Source organism: Lontra canadensis, unplaced genomic scaffold (assembly GCF_010015895.1).
Source record: "Lontra canadensis isolate GAN:19392208 unplaced genomic scaffold, GSC_riverotter_1.0 scaffold92, whole genome shotgun sequence".
In the NCBI taxonomy this organism is placed as follows: domain Eukaryota; kingdom Metazoa; phylum Chordata; class Mammalia; order Carnivora; family Mustelidae; genus Lontra; species Lontra canadensis.
Window position 1 is genome coordinate 554878 of NW_022631086.1, and position 16614 is coordinate 571491.

The 16614-nt window shown below is 43.5% G+C and overlaps 1 protein-coding gene across 4 annotated transcripts in view; it reads left to right on the forward strand.

Moving 5' to 3' along the window:
• The window catches only part of PLEKHG1 (pleckstrin homology and RhoGEF domain containing G1), a 218483-nt gene that overhangs the window by 105444 nt on the left and 96425 nt on the right, over nucleotides 1–16614 (forward strand). The window contains exon 1 of one of the 4 annotated variants that reach the window (XM_032836356.1): nucleotides 8123–8238. The exons of 2 other annotated variants lie outside the window; for them this stretch is intronic. The gene's annotated coding sequence lies outside the window, so the exon portion shown is untranslated. Of the gene's footprint in view, nucleotides 1–8122; nucleotides 8239–12977; nucleotides 13050–16614 lie in introns of those variants that run through there. One more of the 4 variants, XM_032836353.1, reaches the window with a different exon arrangement.

Consider the following 16614-nt stretch of genomic DNA (forward strand, 5'->3'; position numbering starts at 1 on the left):
TAGGGTCATGGGATCGAGCCTGCATGGGGCTCCCTGCTCAGTGGGGAGTCTGCTACTCCCTCCCCCTCCACCCCTCTCCTTGCTCCTGTGTACTCTGTATCAAATAAATTTTTTAAAAAAATCTTTTAAAAAAAGAATAAGACTCCAATTCCTATCAGATCAGGGCCCTACCTTATGACGTCATTTAACCTTAATTACCTCCTCCAAGGCCCTATCTCCAGTTACAGTCACATTGGGCTTCTCATGAATTTGGGGGTGGGGCGCACACAATTCAATCCTTATCAGTGCCTTAGAAGGGGCAGGGCCACTCCTGAAAAAATGCTGGGTTAGGGTTTGTGCTCACACCGACTCCATCCGTCAAGTATTTGGTTTACAACACCATTATGGTAACTGATGTATTAAAATATCGAAATAGACTAAAATACCTAAATGTCTACAAAAGAATGAAATGCAAAGTATATCTGAAAGGTAGGCCATTAGAGCAGTCATTTTCATGAATTATATATGGGTTAGCTCATCTTCAGAAGAACTTGAACTTTTTTTTTTTTTTAAATAAAACCATGGAATGGGATTTATTGACGCAGAAGAGAGAGAGAATCCCGTGCTCCCTAACACTTTCTCATCACAGAGTTTCCAGAGAAGCATCCCAGGAAAAAAGACACAAGTAGCAACCTGTCCTCACTTGGCCTGGATTGGGGTTTTTCAGGCCTTGCTTGTCTCTGGCCCTCACCGTGTGTGTCTAGGCCCACCTGAGCCTGAACCCCGGGGTGGGGGGGGGCGCTAAGCGAGGAGATGTGCTGAAAATGCGTGGCCTGATAAACACATTTCAGAATTGTGCAGAGAAGGTTAAGTAGTCTGAAGTCTGTCACACTTGCTTGATCCGTCTCTTGTCTGGAGTAGTTTTTTTCCCTCAGGGCAGCTTTTAGCTTTCTGCTTTCTAATCCACATCAGGATTAGGGGAAAGGAGCTGGTTTTGTTTTCCTATCCCCCTCACCGTCCCCTCCTCCTGGTACTCCTGAGGGAAGATATCACATATCAGAGACATTTCTTCTTCAGAAAGATTCGGGGTATGCACGCCGATCCTCTCTGAGACCTCTGTGTATTAAAATTTCTATCTCCAGGGTTCAGAAAGAAGTAAACACTGGGATGGGGTGCAGGATGGGGTTTCTTCCCCTTTCTAGGAAAAATGCTGATGATTAATGCCTCTGGGTATCTTCCTAAATGCTCGGTGTCAGAATGCGATTCCAAGTGAGGGGGACTGTTTAGTCCTTGGTTCTTCTTGTCCGTAAACCCAATCGTACAGCCTTCGTTTATTTTGATGGGGCCCGGATCTCCACTTCTAAGCCTTAACTTCTCAACTCTTATTTTTTTTTTAAAGTTACAACCAAACTAACGTTTTATGAGATGAGGCTATGATATGTTAATCTGGACATTTATGGCTGATCTTGGCTTGTTCAAAAGAGTATCAACCAACAAATCTCTACTTCCACCCTTGGGGGTCTGCGGAGGGCTAGGACCCCCACGTGTTGCCAGACAATTCAGCGTGTCATTCTTCTGGGACTGTGGCTTTTGTCTTACTGTTCCAGGGTTTTTAAATGTCAAAAACTCCCATACCAGTTACTTGGGTGTTTGGTTTGGTAGAATTGCCCATTGAATTGTTTCTTCTGTTGTGATTCCTTCATAAAGACCCTGAACAAATTCTAAGATTTATTGATCTGTTGTAGGCTTGTGAAAGACCTAGAAGGATAAAGATTTTGGTTACTAGGAAGCATGGAAAAACAGAAACAAGAGCTGAGAAGGTTAAGTGGTAAAGACCTGCTGTGAACATATTCCCCACCCTCCACTGGAAAAGTTTTCTTTCACTCCCTTCCCTAAACCTTTCCATGGTACTTTTTGGTCTTAAAGTGCACCTTTCTCTCACACCATCCCGCCCCCCCCCCCTCAGCTTTTCTAGAACACACTAGTGATAGTTTAGATTCTCTATGTTTCATTTTTCTATGACTCACAAACTGTAGAGAAATACATTGTTCTCACCAGATTATTTCAAGTCATGGGGTCATTCTAGGACTACTCACCTAGTGTACAGTGTAACATCCAAACATGTCCAGAGTCAAATGGCTCCCAGTTCCAGGGCCAGGCAGGTCATGGAAAGCAGTGAAGGGATGGGTGTAATACTGAAGGGGGTGGTGGGGACTGGGGCAAACAGGGAGAGCACACCCTAGAGTAAATGAAGCAAGCTGGGCTCCCCTGTTGTTGCTAAGAAGAAAGGTCCAGCCAGTGGTAACTAATGGTTATTGTCTCTTTATCGGATACTGTTCCTCACCAAGCAAAAAAAAAAAAAAAGTCTGGATTTTAATAGGAAATATCCTGATGTTCAAAATTTGATTCATCAGTTCAAAGAAATTTAAAGAAGTCTTCAGGTCGCACTCTGCCTGCTCAGGCTCAGATCCTAAATTCTGGGGGTGTCTTCAGCTCACACCAGGCCTCACCAGCCCTAGGGGTATGAGTTCAGTCACATTAAAAGACTAAACTTTGCCAGTTCAATGTCCCTTCCCACTGGCACAGGGACAAGACCTCACTCCCATTCCTTCTACTCCCAGGCTGTGCCTCCCTGTCTCCCTTTGTCCAGGATGCCTACCCTCCCCGGAACCCCTGCCCTGAGATAGTTGAAGTCCCCAAGCTCCCCATGGGGGGGGTCCACCTGGTTGGCCACCTACCCCCCATACCCAGGCTGCTGGTGCTCACCTCTCTCTCTTTATGGGGAAAGGGCTCCCTTCCTCTTCTGTTTTCTTCCCTTCAGTAGAACCCCATAGCTAAGTTACCTGAGATGTTACAGCTGACCTGTCCCTTCCTCCCACTCTTTCTTTCACTCTCTTTTCTCTCCCCCTTTGTCCTCCTCCCTCCACCCAATTTCCATGGAGGCTCACCCAGGACACCCATTACAGTGAATTTGTTCTAATCACCATAATTACACGTGTATAAACTATATGAGCTCCTAGGATAATTTAGAACTAGCCATAACTTTTCATTATCTGTGTCTTATAAGAGCGTAATTTTTGCAGTGGTACAGTTATATTGACTTTTATGTTACCACTATTCCGGGGGTATATTTGGGCTGGTACTTGGTTGGGATGCAACCCCAAATTATATCCCTCTATGGTGAAATGAGCTCTTTCATAAGCTACATCCTAACCTAGTTTCCAGAATGCAGTTTTGCAGAAAGTAGAGATGATGTCAGTGAATAAGTAGAAATCATGAGCTTGAGGCTAGACGTTGATCTGCTGTCAGATGACGCCGTTAAAATTTTTTGTGGGGAATTTTCTGTTGATAATAGTTGAGTTAAGGTGTCCACACAGTTCTACCACATACGGGATTCTAGGTAATTTAAGGTAGTTTCCTTATACAAATGCCATCTGCTCCTGGTTTTTGCATCAACTCGTGGTTTTCTGACTATAACAGTGGGACCATATTTAAGATCCTCAAGTTATATAACTCTTACATAACTACATAGGAGCCTCAAGAGAGACTGTCAAAGGGGTCAAGAAGGGGGTCATCATGTCAACATATCCCCCCAAACCATGGAACCTTAGGCTTTTAGATTTTAAAAAGTGTTCTTAAATGTCATCGACTCCTGAGTTCTCATTTTACTAATCCAGAAGGAATTCAGAACGTAGAGAAGTTAGTGACTTGCCTGAGATGACACAATTGTCCATAGAGCTAAGATTCCACACATGTCAACACTGGGTATTGTGTCCTTTCCATACATCACTTCATGAACAGTAAATGGTGGTTGGGATTGAACAAAGTAAGTTCTGTTGAGGGAATGGCACTTATCATTACGTCACTAGGATGATAATCAGCGATCACTGTAAAAATCTGGTTCCATGTACTCTCAGAGCGGCTTCATCCGTTGGGGTCTGCCATTTTGTTATGTCCTAATTTACACAGACTTCTAAACAGATGTCCTGTCTGGAGTCATACGGGCACTGGGAAGTTGTCCCTGGCTTTGGATCTCCTAGGGAAGGTGACCACGTGGCCCTGGGAAGTTCTCAAGGCTCAAATGCACACAGTCAATCCTAAAGTCCCCTGGAAGTAGTAAGACAAATTGAGTGGGGTGACCCCCCTCCTCCAGTCTGTCCTTTTGTGACCCTTCCCATTTTAGGACTCCTCTGATGTTTGTCTTAATCTGATTAAAATTTGGTGAAAATGCTGGGCAGGGAAATTTACATGGTGATGCGCTGTAACCATCTCTTATAAGAGGCCCCATTCCAGTGACTGCATAAGAAGAGAGTCATGGTTCCTGCCTAAGCAGCTCTGCCCAGTGTCTGGAGGGGGCAGAAGAAAAATGAAGAAGAGAGAGGCTGACACATTAGGATTGGAGGATGGGGTCACCCCAGAGTAGAGAAGGAAACTAGAAGATACTTTAATAAGGAGGCATTGTTACACTTAAAATAGTTATCTAACGCAGCAGTATATTTGCAAATAAGATTGTCCTGGGAAAATTCTAGGCTCAGTGGTGACTAAGGGGGAAATGCAAGATATACCAGCAATCTGCATTCACAAGACGTAAAACCACCTGGATGGTCTCTGCTCTCTGCCGGGCTTCCCCAAGTTATCTTCTTCTCAGCCTTCAGATGTCAGTTCACACATCCCTCCTGCAAGGAAACTCTCCCTGAGCACCCCAAACCAGGCCTGGTCCCCCCTTTATACGTTTCCATAGCACCCCATGCCTTCCTCACATTTTATACATCCCACATAGGATTTAGCACTTCTTCATGTGATGGTTTTGTGTCTCTTCCTGGCCACAGCATGCCATTTGGGGACAGGGTGACTTAAGAGGAGCAGGGAGACCATTTACTTTCCAGAGGAATGGTGTCTTTTCAACATTTTTTCCAGTAGTAATTTGGTATAAAGGTGAAAATTCTGAAAAGACTTTGGTGGAAGCCCCAGGAAACAAAGATCTTGAGACACGTCAAGAAGGTGGTCACAGGATGGCGCCATTTTTAAGCAAACTCCCCACAGCACAAGGGGCAAACTCCCACTTTCCATACCACTGAGCCCTACACCCCAGGAATCTTCTACAGTAGTTACTCAATAACTATCGGGATGAAGAGGCAAATATGTATGGGCGACCTGATAGCATCTCAAATATTTAATGAAATTCCAAATGAAGGTGAGGTGCAACTTGTCTTATGTTTTCCTGAAGTGGTCCTTGAGGATCTTCCGATAAATGTGAGAAAATACTCTAAGATGCAGGCTGCCCAATGTGTGATGGACCATCTGAGCGGGGATCAAATGGCAGGACCCAAGCAGAGACTCGGCGTATCTGGTGAGCTACCATAAAGTAGTAATTTGAACACCAAGTAAGGGATTAGATTAGAAAAACCCAAAGTAGCTTTCTAATCCTAATAACCTGCTGTCCTCAGATTAAAATCCATATATCCCCACTCAAAAATAAATTCCGTAAAGTCAGGAATGAGTAGCTGTTCACTGGTATATCTTTTGTGCTTGAGAGTACCTGGCACATAGTAGCTACTCAATAAAGATAGTTGCGGGAATTAATTATATCAGTAGATATCAAATTCAAAAATATTTTTCTGGCATAGAAGAGGTTCTAATTAAGTATCTATTTCATTGACGAGAGTCAAGCAGGCCCTAAACAAAACAAAACAAGCTAAAATTCAGCAGTATGCCTCCCAGTAAAAAGCTGTGGTCTACATTCTGACTAAGCATGTGGAGTCAAACTATCAGCTTTTCAGACCGGGGATTTTGGAGTGAATATGAAATTGTCTCAGCCAGGGATCTGACAAGAGACGGAACTAGTTCAGTGGGCTCAAAGGGGGAATTTAATGAAGGGGTTACTTCCTAAAAGGCGGTATGGCTAAGGGAGCCAGCAAGGAGTGTGACGCACCCAGGGACTGAAGCATAGGCAGGCAGCCTTAACCAGTGCTCTGGGGGATAACCCATAGGGACTCCCAAGGGACAAGGGGACCCAATGAGAACTGGAACCATGGAGATGGGGCTGTCTCTGATGCAGCCAGTGCTGAACACCAGGCTTCTTGTTAGCCTGCGAGTGGGTAGAAATTCCCCCTTTGCCATCTCCTCCTACCTCATAACACCGAGGCTTCCCAACAGCCAAACCCAGCAGAAAGCTGGGCAAGCAGACCTGGGCAGAGTGGAACAGAAAGGGAGGGAGGGGTGGGGATGGCTGTCAGCTCCACGGGAGTAACTATCACATAAATTAAATTCGTCCTTCTTCTTTTTTTTTTTAAATTTTATTTATGTATTTGAGAGAGAGAGAGTCCACGAGTTGGGGGAAGGGGCAGAGGGAGAGGGAGAAGCAAACTCCCCACTGAGCAGTCGGGACCCCATCCCAGGACCCCAGGATCATGACCTGAGCCAAAGGCAGACACTCAACAGACTGAGTCACCAAGGCACCCCTGGTTCTACTTTGATGACACAAAGAATACATATTCATTAAAGAAAATGTAGAGACAAGATCGCAGTGGGTCACGAGGGGGTCTTCTCCCTCATCCCACCTCTCAACTGCTAGGATATTTTGGCTGTTTCTCCTTTTTCTTTCATGTACTTGTATAGGATTCGAAATTTTCTACTCAGAATCAACCAAAGTAAATTGGGTTACACTTGTTTCTCGGCCTAATTAAGACTAAACCTCTAGCCTGACAGAGAGCTCTTTTGCCCTTCCTTTGTTCTCTTAATATAAACAAGTTACTTCATGTATCTCTGTGGGAACTGGGAAGTAGGCAAGTGTTCAGACTCACAAAAACTTCCAGCAAATTTGGCTCTCAGCTTGGTTACCTTGTAATTAAATATGAGATGAAAGAGGAGTCCAATGGAGCTCACTCGCCAAGACGGAAAGGGGAATGGAAGCCTCGCGTAGCTTGATTTTACTGTCACCATAAAGTTACTATCCACTTTTAATACCACTTGAAGGCCAGCTGGGATAGGAGGAAAGACAGTTTAGGAAAATAGAGCAGATACATAAATATATATTTCTGTGACATCTGATTCATAACACTCGTCCCACTTGTCACTCTCTGACGCTTGTCCAGTCCCACTAGGCAGGAATATCCAGAAGGCACAGCCAGTGTCCACTTATCCATTCACTGAGCCTAGCGCAGAACCTGGTGTTGCGTGGGTTCCCCAATTAGTGAGGGGGAGTGGCCGGTGCTGTTAAAGCAGAGAAAAGATGTAAAGGGAGAAGAAGGGTCAGCAGGTTGTTGCTGGGTGCGTGCCAAAGCTCTAACAGGCAAAGATCGGTACACACAGTAACAGATGGGTGTTTACGATCATTGTAATAGTATATACGTGTCACCCGGCAGCCCCCTTTGCCTTCTGACTGCCCCATGCAGCTGGGCCGTGTCTCCCCCACAAGCCCAGTACTCACCTCCGCTGTTCTTGTTAATCATCTCTATGAACCCGCCATTGCATCACTGAGTCTACAGGCTAGGGGTGCCACTGGTGATGTCTACCTGGCCGAGTCCTTCCCTCTCACTCCAGCCGCAGGGCAAAGCTGGCCAAGAACGTTTGTCTCTGCCCTCTGCCAACAGGTGAAATGGTTTTGCAAGCTCACGTAAAGGTTATGAACCTCCATGGTTGTTACTCTGAAATGAGAATCAATCCTTGTTCTAATTATTATTGTGGGACTAGTGCTGCAGGATATCAATAAAGTATCCAAGCCCTTTCTACAAGCTGAAGTGCATTTTTTTAAAGCGTGTTTTCAGAAGGATAGAGCATGTTGAATGCCTTTCGTTTTGAATGGATTAGATGTGTGTTATCTCCTGGAGAAAAATGTGTCTGGAAACATACTGCATTCTTAGAGGGATAATTAGTTCATTGTGCTCAGCACAGCGAGTCCTCCCGTGGTGTCCTTAAAGATGGGACTGATGTAGGACTGAAAGCAAGAGACGATTTGTAACATACATATTTGTAACATGCTTGCTCGATATCTAAAAATTGTTCAGAAATAACCAAGACTTGATTTCATCATCTCTGGACAATAAAGACCACAATATCCTTATAAAAGGACAGAGTGAAAAGCAGAGCTAGTGACTGTCATAGAGTCAGAGGAATGAGCCCATGCACGAACTCCTGACAGAGCAGAATTTTAAAGTCCTGGAGTACGTGCCCTTCCTTCCAGGCGATCTCAGCTGGCTTTCACGGCCGACTGACACATGATGGAGAAGTTAAAGTTAAATGCTTTAACCTGATTGCGAGGTAAGGGTCGACTATCAGAAAGTGATGTGCATAATGGGCTTTGTGTGTTTGTTTCCTAAAATTCTTATGACCATGACTCGGTACTAACGTTTAAGTACAGTGGGCGGTGACGAATTATGTTTTCAGTTGGATGGTTTGAGTCCTGGAAACCATTTATTATTTATAGTTTGGTTTCTATGATCAGATTCAATACTTCAGGGCTAACGAAAAAAAGATACTGTAATTTCTCCTATATGCGAGTGCTTTTGTCTGCCTTAGATCGGAGTCTTTTGTCGAGAGCACTTTTTAAATCTGCAAAGACAAATTCACTTACCATTAAAATTATTTCACTTTGAGAAGAGTCTTCGAGAAAGAAAAAAAGATTAGCTTTTTGTTTGTTCAACAAAGTATATAGCTTGGTTTGTGTAACAAAGCAAGGATTTATGGTTAGTGACATTTTCTGGGTTTAGAGTAGGCTGTCTGGAAGAGTGTATATAGATTTTTAATAAACATCCGTGATGCAGAAGGGTGTTAGTACATTAAAACTCACTTTTAGGAGGAAGGTCAGTGTGTCCTCTAAGGGACATCAGTGGGGCTGTGTAGCACCTCTTGGCAGGCGACTGACTTTAATGTTGTCATATTTATTCTGTCGCATGCACTTAGGAAAAGGTAATCTTGTGCCGTGTTCTTTCAAAGAAAAGAGTTCTAATAGACTAAAAATACGAAGAATGTTCTGCCAATGACCTGTGCTTCAGAAAACCGTTGCTTTTACCGTCTGTTTGGGGAAATGTGTTACAATAGCAGTATCTCAGATCGGAAGATAACCAGGCCCCCGCTCCAGGATTTCAGTTGTTAGGTTCTGTGTATAAAATATTAATTGTGTTTTGAAACAAAGCCCCCTGGGACTTCTAGCAACATTGTATCTGAAAATGCGAGATTATTTTCTAAACCTGCCTTATCCAGTATTGATTATATCAAGCAAAATCTTTCCCTGAATTTAAAAAGACAAAAAAACAAAAACAGTGTGTGCGCCTTTGTCTTTCTTCCTTTCTCCAGGATATTCTGTCACCCTTTGTCGCCCAGCGTCTTGGAGCTGTTGTAATGAGGTCAGACCTTGTTATGCCCCTAGAACTGTGTGCTCTCTCTGCTTCCCCATCAGCCTCTCCAGTCCTCCCTCTGACAATCCCATTCTGGCTCCTTCTAAAAGGCCCATACAGTTCCTTGGAAGGATGCGGTGGCCCTGGCTAACTCTCACTACTGTGGCGATGACTCCCTAACCCTTCCCAGGTGAGATGAGAGTGTTAACTGACAACTTATACCTTAAACCCAAAGGAGCTGGTTTCTCAGAGTGGATGTGCAGGTCCTGTGGCAGATTTCTGGGAAAGGATGTTTTCAAATAGCGGGGCTTTCTGGTCCTTTTCCAATTAGGCCACAAGGGCGGACTGCACTGGGCTGGCTGGCTGGCCGGTCGGTGCCTGCTGGCCGTAGACGTGGCTTCTGTGGGTGCTGTTCTTTCACTCCTGGGCCCCCACCCCTGGCGGGGATACTGGGAATCGTTCCTGCTCTTTCTGATTGTGTAACTAGTGCTGCCCGTGAACCAACAAAAGCCGCTTTCCAGTAAGAAGAGTATCTTTTTCGCCCAACAAGGCATCCGTGTGCAGCGCATCTGCGGCCCATCTGACTAGCATCTACAAGGAGACTTTGCTGAGCAGTCTTTTTCCGTGCTGTTAATACTGGCAGATCAACGACACGGGAAGAAGCAGCAAGGATGCTAGTGTTGGTGCCGTCTGCCTGCCCTGGGATGTATCTCGCTCCATGCACAGAAGTCCGGCGGGGAACCTGTAGGAACCGGTACCAGCTGGTGCGAGCGATGCGTGGGCTCAGAGATGGGACGGACTGGAAAGCGAAACCCTTGCAGAGGAAGGTGGGGCAGAGAGAGGCCTTAAGAAAACACGGAGGCCCAGAAGGCTCCTCTGCTCACAGGTGTGAAAGAACCTTGAATGTCACTCAAGAAATCTTCCCTTCCCTTCCCTTTTCTCTTCCTCTTCGCTGTTAGGTCTCTGCATTGTCCTTCCTGGGACCTTGTGCTCTGTTCCTATGTTAATTCATTTAGCAAACACGTGGTACTGGGATAAATAGAAGGGCAAAAATAGTGTGTGTGTGTGTGTGTTCCCCTGCTCTGAAAAAGCTAGATTTTAAAAGACTAGATTCTTAAATTCCTATAAACCACACCATGCAGGTGTGATGGAGACTGCTTCCAGTTACTTGTGAATGATAGGAATGGTGTTTCCTTCTTAACTTGATGATTTTGGAAAACAGAAAACACAGGTGAAGTGACAAATGACTGACCCATGGAACCAAATACGCCCTGTGCTGTCCCCACACAGCTGTCTTTCAAGTCGGGTCACAGAGACACTTACAGACCACCAGGTATCCCCAGTGGATATTTTTTTGCTTATAATGTACATAGCATCTTTCAGAAGTGGCTTCTAAGAAATGTTTCTTGGCCAGGTGCCTGGGTGGCTCAGTGGGTTAAAGCCTCTGCCTTCGGCTCAGGTCATGATCTCAGGGCCCTGGGATCAAGCTCTGCATCGGGCTCTCTGCTCAGCAGGGAGTCGTCTTCTCTATCTCCCTCTGGCCCTCCCCCATTCTTATTATCCCTCTCTCTCTCTTGCAAAAATACATTTAAAAAAATCTTTTTAAAAAATGTTTCTTGGCAAAAAAAAAAAAAAAAATTCCAAGTACAATAATACTTTAGTGGAAAATGGAAACTAAAAATGATAACTTGGGATGTGAAAATGTGGACCCAAAAGAAATGAGTCAAGGAGCCCCGCCAGGAGCCTCTATATATCCTACCATGTCTAAGAATTTAGCTCTTGGTTTCTTCCACGCGAAGATCAAATCTACAGGAGAGGAAGGTTCCCTGCTCCCCAGGCTGACAATCCTGGGAGAGGCGAGGCGATTAAACAATAATTAAATAGGAGACCGCGTGAGACTCTACGTGTACCACAGAACCATTTAACGAGTGGAAGGCACAGGGGGCTGGAGTTGCTGTGGAAGACTCGGTGAAGCTTGTTAAGATTTGAGCTGACTCTTAGCTAAGCAAAAACAGAGGTCTTGGGCGTGAGTCTAGGGGGGTTCGTTTGCGGGGCAAGAGAGAATGCCCTGGAGGTCGGTTTGGCGGCTTAAGAGAGGCCCCCAGCCCAGGGAAGGACCCTGCCCCGCAAACTCCGTGCCAGCACCTGTATACAGTAATTTCCATCAAACTGGTGAATTTTGTGGGAGAGATACCATTCCAAGAGTTGTCTTCTGAACGGACTGATCAGTTTCCATCAAAATGGCTTACTTAAGTGGCCTTGCATATGTTCAGCCTTATTTGAAAGGAAATAGGCAGTCAAGCAAATTATCCTATTATGTTGTTAGTTTGAAATCACTTAATAGGTATGAGAGGAATAGCTATATTAAAGATGATCAGCTAATGTTATTTTCCATAACCACAAACGAATGCTTTAAGTGAAACGTCTATTTAAAGGACTTTGATCCTTTGAAAGAGTTTAGATTTCCGTGTCTATACGTGGGCATAATCCATAATTTGAGTTTTAACTCCATGGTGCCGTCATTTCCATTTTCAGTAACATTTTGTACTTTTGAAGACCCTTCATCTAAAGAACTCAGTATCTTTTTCAAATATGGACACTTTGAGTCTTTCTATAAAAATACATATAGCGTTTCAAGGACAGGTGGCCTTAAGGAGATCGAAATCCAAAATAATTTGGAAGTCTCTTGTACTGAATGTTGGAGTTCATACATTCTGTCTTTCCTACTGCGTATTTATGAATTATAAGATCACAGAATTTGACTGTTTTTCTAAGAAATGCCTACGAGTTTACATTTTAGGTGTTTTTCTTTAGATGGATTTTTAAACGCTGTCTTTTAAAAAAATCAAGCTAAATATATTCATGTTTAACTTTGCCTACTTAAAACTGTATTAAATATCTCGTTAAAGGAAACAAAGTGCCAGGCTTTCTCCAACTGTGTAATTCGCTGCCACCAACTTCACTTTAAAACTTAAGTTAGAGATGTGTCCGTTTACTTTGAAACATACTTATAATTCAGGAAGTGAACTTGAAAATATCAGCGCTCCCCAGATCTTGCTGCTTTTGTGGAATTTAATGAGAATGGTGGCCAGCGCCAGGAAGGTAAAGCCCAAGCAGCTTTAGGCGAGCGTGGGTTGTATTTGATGTTCACAAAAGAATGGCAGGCCCAGGGTGGTGCTCAGCGAAGTGTGCATTTTCAAGTTACCCACAGTGGTGTCTATTGTCCCGTTTCTCAATTGAATGATGTCATGTTTCATTTAAGGCTCTCGGTGATGCTGAAGTCTGTGGTCTGCACACCAGGGGGGAAAAGGCAGTGAGAAAGTTGCAAATCAGGTTTTTGTAAAGCCTTTGTGTGTTGGGTTTTGAGAGATAAAAGCTGACTCATGCAATATTTCTACGGAAGGAGCTGCACGGACTAGTAAAGGCTCCTTGTTTTACCTGACTGCGCTGCCGGTGAGGTCACTGCATCAGCTGAAGGCAGGCGATGTGGCTTGGCCTGGGGAGAGCACAGGTAGGTGCCCACGTGAATGTCCCCAAAGGATCGATGCTCTTGCGGGGACAAACTCGTGCCTTCCCTCTTGGAGCCTCCGGAGATGGTCCGCCCAGGTGAGAACCCGTCCCAGGGGCTCTTCTCCTCTGCACAGGGACCTCAGCTTGCTGGGATATGTTACAACAGTTCTGCTCTGAATGCGATCTATGGAAACAAGTTATCCAACAATGGAATTAGTCCAGAAGGTGATTTTTTTTTTCCTTTCCTCCATCTGAGCTGGGGTCTGAAACAGTTTTTGCCTTGTTGGGTTTGGGTTTCTGATCTTTACTTAAAGTTAGGTTGAAATATCTAGAGAGCTGATGTTTGTGGTTCTGGAGGGAAAAGGAAAATCCCAAGTCGTTGTGCATCGAATGCCCAGTATTTTAATATGCTTTTCTTTCTGAGGTTTATTGCAGGCTGAGCAAAAGGGTGCTGGAATAAATGTCTGCAAATTTGGGGCTTAGCAACTGTAGTGGTGAAATGTAGTCTAAGTCTAGTGGGAACCAAAGTGGAAGAAGTAAATGTACTATCCATTTTGAGTATTTATCGATAAGAAATATTTTTGTTAGGACTAGTCAGAGTAAAGGAGGCATGTGTTGTATTCAGCACTGTTGCATGTTGGAATCTGATTTTATTTTTATTGTTTAAATAGTTATATTAATTTAATAGTGTTTTAATGGTCATAGTTATATATCTCAAAGAAGATATATGGCATTCATTTCCATTAATCACATTGAACATAAAAATCAATTATTTTAATATAAAATATTTAAATATTTGTTACAAACTGAGGTTGCGGCTTTGATTTTTTTAAATAACTTTTTTCAGAGTATAAAAACAATACACATGTAGGAAAAAGTCATATTTATAGATAAATATGAAAGGAAAAAAAATCACCTGTGCTCCTACTTGGTAAAACCAGTTCTAATATTTTATTATACCTTTCAATCTTTTTTCTAATGCGGCATTTTACATTCAAAATTGGGATCACATTGTACATATAAGCCATGTATTTTACCAAACTGCATATTTTGACCATTTTCTACACCCTTCAGCATTTGAAAGGACATGACATTTAATAGTTTTATATTGTTCCTTCTAGATGGATGTATTTGCTCAGATCTCTATTGTTAACACTTAGAATTCTCTTCCTCTTTTTCTCTAAGAAAATGTTTAGTGTACTTTGTGGATGGATTTCTTTATTCAGAATGCTATTGTTAGTCACTTGAATTTCTCCTCTTCTTCTTCCTCCTTCTGCCTACCCCCCACCCCCCAGAAAATGTTATTTAGCCTAATGCCTCCTTTTCGACTGTGCGGAAATGTTTTGGGAACTGAGTGTGTTCAATACAGATAGAGCCTTAATATAGCTATCCTCTTTCAGTTATTGCCCTGAAACTAGTATTTCCACACTAACAGGACGGTGCTATTCAAAGTGAAGCTGAAGCATAGATTTTTTAATCCACATTAAAAATATAGATTTTTCTTAATAGCCTTGGCAGTCAGTGAATTACATGTTAGTATCCAAGACCCGGCGTTAGTAGGATGTAGAAGAAAATTGCTATTTTGCATTGACTGCATATGCTGTGATTCCAGCTAGGAAAGGACTTGCTGTTTATTTTAAGGGTGGATTCGCACCCTGAAGGTTGGCTGGGACCTGGGAAATCATGTAGCTTGGCCACGTAACTTACACGTAAGGAAACCTGAAACCCAAAGACTGTAGTACAAACCTTGATGGTACAGAGCCAGGGCACAAATGCAAACCCTCCAACAAAAAGAGAGAGTGTTATGTCATAAACTAATTTCTGGCTGGTCCTCTGAGCTTTTTCTATACACATGGTTGGGTACCTATTCATTTTTTCTCACACACACACACACACACACACACACACACTGTGTAAGCCTTTTCGGCTTTCGGCACATTGGTACCTTGTGCTTTATGCGAGGAGCTTATGTTTAAGTGTATTTCCTGATCTCTAAGGGCCTTTTCTGCGCTACTGTTTTAGGCATCTATATCCAAGCACAAAGGATAGTGGATTAGAAATCAGAAACCATAGTCTCTGATTCACAGTCCAACTTTGAGCCCTCTCTGTTTCTTTTTCTCCCCTATAAAATTTTAAGAATTTTAAGAAGTAATGACACATGTGAATGAACTTTGAGGCTTTATTTTGTTTTGATTTGATTTGAGGTTTTTTTTTCTTTTTTTTAGGATAATTTTGATGCCAAGTTAAAGCTATGGCATATTATGGCCAAGCTAATCTGTCATAATAGAGTTCAGGGGGTGCCTGGGTGGGTCAGTGGGTTAAAGCCTCTGCCTTCCACTCGGGTCATGATCCGGGGGTCCTGGGATCGAGCCCTGCATCGGGCTCTCTGCTCCGTGGGGAGCCTGCTTCCTCCTCTCTCTCTGCCTGCCTTTCTGCCTACTTGTGATCTCCATCTGTCAAATAAATAAATAAAATCTTTAAAAAAAAAAAGAAAGAGATAATTCAGGTTATCTCTTGCTATGCAACAATTCATTCCCAAGCCTAGTGGTTTGCAGCAACAACAATCATTTATAATCTCTCCAGGTTTTGTGAGTCAGGAGTTCAGAAGAGGCTCTGCTCTGGGTTCTGAATCTGGGACTCATGAAATGCAGGCAGACATGACAGTGCGGAGGTCGCCTCAGAAGCTTCTCAGCCGCACAGCTGGGACCTCGGCTGGACACACTCAAACAGAAGGCCCCCGGAACAGTTAGGGCTGCTCGAACCTCTCTCTCCCTGTCAGTGTGTTCCTACCACATGGTTTCTCCAGCGTGTCAGCTCTTCCATATTGTGCCATGTTCATGGTTCAGACAAGGTCCTTGCTCCAACTGGGTTCCCATGGAAATGGAAGGAATGTGGAGGAATGATGATGAATGCTTGAGAGACACAAGGCAGAGGGGCACTTACCTCTTCTACTGGCGAGGAGAACTTGACCGCCATGCTGTTATTATGTATGGTGGGAAGGCTGGGAGGTGTACTCAGCTGAAACTCTACTCGTTGAAGCTGACCATAAAGGTAAAAATAGCTGCATTTGTATCAAAAGCCTTAAGGGAATTCCCTTTTAACCCAACTGGCATGCCTGTGCCCTCGAATGGAGAAATTCTAGAGTCACCACTTAGCGGAGGCACTTTGCAAATCAGCCGCATTAACTATCAACTACAGTAGTCACTGTATCCCTTAGTTTCCATCCAGCGGCCTGGGAATCCATTCATAAATTCCCTGAATGTTTGGTAAAAGACCTTAGAGAGCTTGAAAGAATCTCTGTTTTTGTTTTCTCATTCAACCTCTCGCCTCTTATTTGAACATGAGCGTTTTTACAAAACATCTTTTCCCATTCTTGATCTTCTTGTACAAGTACTGACTTAACTGACTCTTCTATGGGAACATGGTTTTTTAAACTATTTACTTTGGGAAATTTTTGAATTTACAGAAAAGTTTCTGAGATCGTCCAGAGTTCCTTTGCGTCTTGCATCCAGCTTCCCCTAATGTTAGCATCTTGCATCGCCATAGTTCTTCGGTCAAAACTAAGACACTAACGTGGTAGTATGATTTTTTTTTTTTTTAACTTCTTTATTACCAAAGAACTACATGTTACCAGGAGTAAATACTCTGAGCATTAAGGAACAGGTGGAATTGCAGCCCTGGCCTTGCCATTAATGCAAGAAGCATGTTGGTATTTTAGAAAACCAAGAGGTAGAAATACATGTTGCTTCCTGGGGGCTTTTATTTACTGAGCTGTCCATTATCTCTGAGG